The following is a 5000-nucleotide window of genomic DNA, read 5'->3' as shown; positions in this document are numbered from 1 at the left end:
TTAACAGTTTTAATTATAAATGATAGCCATAATAATAATAATAATAATAATAATAGCAATAATAATAATAATAATAATAATAGCCATAATAATAATAATAATAATATGATTAATAATAATAATAATAATAATAATAATAATAATAATAATAATAATCCATTTTAATTTAGTTTTATTTGTGTTATAAGGTGTCGGTAGGGTAAATAGTATTCTAATAATAATAATAATAATAATAATTATTATTATTATTATTATTATTATTAACAGTTTAATTATAAATAATAGCAATAATAATAATAATAGTAATAATAATTATAAAAATCAATTTTAATTTAGTTTTATTTGTGTTATAAGGTGTCAGTAGGGTAAATAGTATTCTAATAATAATAATAATAATAATAATAATAATTATTATTATTATTATTATTATTATTATTATTATTAATAGTTTAATTATAAATAATAGCCATAAAAATAATAATAATAATAATAATAATAATAATAATAGTAATAATAATAATAATAATCAATTTTAATTTAGTTTTATTTGTGCTATAAGGTGTCAGTAGGGTAAATAGTATTCTAATAATAATAATAATAATAATAATTATTATTATTATTATTGTTATTATTATTATTATTATTATTATTATTATTATTATTATTATTAACAGTTTTATAATAATAATAATAATAATAATAATAATAATAATAATAATTGTCAATCATCATCATCATCATAAATATTATTATTAACGGTTTTAATTATGAATATTAACAATAAAAAAAAAAATAACAATAATAATAATAAAAATAGTAGTAGTAGTAGTAGTAGTTGTAGTTGTTGATTATTCAGTCGTCAGGATGAAATTAATCTGTCATCATAAATCACCGGCCTGGTTTCCTCACGTTCTGAAACATCCTGAATGCAACGCCTTTCCACTCCGTGAGTCGCGAACAAACCACCTCAGATTTATTTTCACCACGCAAATCGTTTTTTAATGCGGTGCTGTAATTATTAATGAGGGATCAGGATACGAACGCTGCATTAGTGCTGTAGCGCCGGCTGGTAATTGCAGATAAACACACTGGTTAAAGTCTGCGACACCAGAGATCACAGATCACATTACTGACCATTATATCTGAAGAAATCACACGCTTCTATTGGACATGAAGGTTCCATGAAGAAGATAAAACAAACACGCATGGACTTCATTTCACTGCACGAAATATACTTTATTTATATTTGTGACACCTTTATAATACAAAAAGGTGTAAAAAAATATTATTATTTACATTAATATTTTTAAGAATAATATTATTGTGATTTTTGAATTATTAACTTTAGAAACTCATCTGGTCTAATTTTCGCGTGCTTATTCGGGGGCGGGTCACAGGGGCTGCAGTCTTAGGAGAGAACCTCAGACCTCCCTCTCTTCAGACACTTCCTACAATTCCTCTGGCGGGATCCCGAGGCGTTCCCTGGCTGGCCAAGAGACGTAAACCCCTTTCACTCATACAGACCTTTCCGCAATTTATGAAAAGGTCTGTATGTGTGAACAGGCCCTTGGAAATTACGGTAAATTCATTCTGGCTATTTTCCGGAAAGAGAAGTTGTAACATTAGCGGTAATTTGCCATAATGCTGTGCTGTGTGAATGCAGAAGGAAGACTGCTGGAAAGAGCGCGTGCACGTCTAGAACATGCTGACGTTAGACGTCTGCTTTAGCCAATCAGAACAGTCAGATGCATTTACGTCCGCGCGGTTTATTAGAATAAAAGCCTTTGAATATTTTCCCAGACACATTCAGCTGCTAGAAGTTAGTCAGATAATGTTTATATGTTCATCTTAATGCCAACCGTGTAAATCATTATCGATAAGATGCTTATGATAAGCCGTTGTTTGTTTACCTTTAAGCTCTGCTTCCTTCAGTTGCTTGACGTGTCGCGTGTGCCTGTGAGCGCCAGCACACACACATATCATGAACATCTCGACATGCGAAAGTGTTTGTCTATACGTTTTAATCGAAGTTGTTCACAGTTTGTGATGTAGTCAAATGTTTACAAATACAAGCGCAGCCGTTTAGATCGCATTTCTGGTTAATGATGTTAGAATTTACCAGTATTTTGGAATGGGTTTGTGACCTTTGTGAACGGAATGGCGCTGTTTGGAATATACCGGTAAAGTCGTTTCGGAAGTTTTCCAGATATTTACCGGTATCACAGTGTGAAAGGGGCTAATGTCTTTTCAGCATGTCCTGGGTCTTCTCCTAAAGCCTGATTTATACTTCTGCGTCAAGTGACCGGCGTAACCCACGGCGCATGCAACGCGCGTGGCTGTGCATTTATACTTCTGCGCGCTGTCTCTGTTGGTCTGCATTAACACTTCCGATATGCTAGTTGGCAGTGAGGTGTAAATGTTCCTCAGTGTCGAGTTTCTTCGCTGCTGTTTTGCCTTTCCTGGACACTTCCTGGATGTACAAGTGGGTCAAACTCGTTCATTTTGAGGCAGGAACCGGCGGACGTGCAACAACTTTAACTATGAGGTAAACACAAAACAAAACTTTCCATCCGGAGCTCCTTCACGGGACTCCACACTTGTAAACAATCGCTCCATCAGGCTCGCACCATTCACGCGGCTCTCGGTCCCGCCCAGACTCATCAGCGCTACGAAGCCGACCAATCACAGAGCTTGTGCTACGCGTTGTTGCAACGTGTAGTTACATTTTTTGAGGGCTATACGTCAGCGCCGAGGCATACGTGTGCATTTGACGCAAAAGTATAAATCAGCCTTAAGCCTCCATGGGTGGGACATGCCTGGGACATCTCCCTAGGTAGGCGTCCATGAGGCATCCGAAAACAGATGCCCGAGCCACCTCAGCTGACTTCTCTCGATGTGGATGAGCAGCGGCTCTACTCCGAGCTCCTCCCGGGTGACAGCTTCTCACCCTATCCATAAGGGTACGCCCTGCCACCCTGCGAAGGGAACTCATTTCGGCCTCTTGTATTCGAGATCTTGTCCTTTTGGCCATGACCCAAAGCTCATGACCATAGGTAAGATGAGGACTGTGGTTTGACCGTTAAATCAAAAGCGTTTCCTTTCGGCTCAGCTCCTTCTTTACCACAACATCAACCGCATTACTGCAGCCGCTGCACCAAGCTGCCTGTCAATCTCACGCTCCATCCTTCCCTCACTCGAGAACAAAACTCCAAGATACTTAAACTCCTCCACCTGGGGTAAAGACTTTCCACCAGCCTGGAGATGGCAAACCACCTTTTTCCTGTGGACCACCATGACCTCAGACTTGGAGGTGCTGGTTCTCATTCCAGCCGCATCACACTCGGCAGCAAACCGCCCCAGTGCATGCTGAAGGTACATGTCCGATGAAGCCAACAGAACAACATCGTCTGCTAATGTGGTCCCTGAACTGGACCCCCTCCAGCCCAAGGCTGCACTTTGCAATTCCATCCATATAAATTATGAACATAATTGGTGACAAAGGGCCACCCTGCTGGAGACCAACATGCACTGGTAGCTAATTTGACTTATTGCCAGCAATGCAATAAGAGACAACCCTCAACAGATTCTCTCTGACCCCTTACTCCCCGAGCACCCTCCACAAAATGCTATGAGGGACACGGTCAAATGTCTTCTCCAACTCCACATGTGAACTGTTGAGCAAACTCCCATGAACCCTCGAGCACCCTGCTGAGAGTATAGAGCTGTTCCAGTGTTCCAAGGCCTGGACAAAAACCGCATTGTTCCTCCTATATCCAAGGTTTAACCATCGGCTGGATCCTCCTCTCCAGTACCCTGGCATAGGCTTTCCCAGGGAGGCTGAGGAGTGTGATTTCCCCCTATAGTTGGAGCACACCCACCTTCTTAAAAATGGGAACCACCACCCCTGTTGCCCAGTCCAGAGGTACTGTCCCTGACCCCTATGTGATTATTGTAGAGACGTGTCAGCCAAGACAGCCCCACAACATCCAGAGACCTAAGATACACAGACTATTCTAAAGTTTAGAATAATATTTTACATTTTTATTGTTATTAATTAAAATGATAACTTTAAGCATTTAAAAATTATTATCATTGTTGTTGTCGTTGTTGTTGTTGTATTGCAAAAAATATTTATTTGCATTCAACTTGCTGACAAATTTAAATAAAAATAAATTAGAAAATTATTATTATTATTATTATTATTATTATTATTAGTAGTAGTAGTAGTAGTAGTATTATATTATCATTATCATTATTATTGTTATTATCAGATGGCCAAAAAAATATATATTTGCATAAATTTAGAAATTTTATTTTACTATTATTATTATTATTATTATTATTATTTTTATTTTTATTGTCATCATTATTGATATTATCATTATTGTCTTATTATTATTATTATTATTATTATTATTATTTTTATTGTCATCATTATTAATATTATCATTATTGTCTATTATTATTATTATTATTATTATTATTATTATTATTATCATTATTATTATTATCATTATTGTTATTATCATTATTATAATTATCATTATTATCAGTTGGCCAAAAAAATATATTTGCATAATTCTAGAAATTATATTGTAAAATTATTGTTTTTATTATTATTATTATTATTATTATTATTATTATTATTATTATTATTATTATTATTATTATTATTATTATTATGATTATTGTCATCATTATTGTTATTATCATTATTGTCTATTATTATTATTATTTTCATTATTATTATTATTATTATTACTACTACTATTATTACTATTATTATTATCATTACAAATATTTTTATAGACCGTACTGAGACCTTTAAAACTAAAATGTTATTAATATTATTTATTTATTTATTTTTTATTATTAGTTTGCCCATTACCCTATCAATAATAATACTAATGAAATTAATTAAAATTATCTATTAATTAATTTAATTCACTTGATACATTGTAGATTAATTAATTTATTTATGCATGAACTTTTTTCATTCA

The 5000-nt window shown here is 34.0% G+C and overlaps 1 protein-coding gene across 4 annotated transcripts in view; it reads left to right on the top strand.

Moving 5' to 3' along the window:
* Positions 1 to 5000, top strand: part of fam131ab (family with sequence similarity 131 member Ab) — a 53581-nt gene that overhangs the window by 4987 nt on the left and 43594 nt on the right.

The sequence above is a fragment of the Danio rerio genome, chromosome 15, assembly GCF_049306965.1.
Source record: "Danio rerio strain Tuebingen ecotype United States chromosome 15, GRCz12tu, whole genome shotgun sequence".
NCBI lineage: Eukaryota > Metazoa > Chordata > Actinopteri > Cypriniformes > Danionidae > Danio > Danio rerio.
The sequence above is the reverse complement of the archived record's forward strand: the minus strand, read 5'-3'. Positions and strand labels throughout refer to the sequence as shown.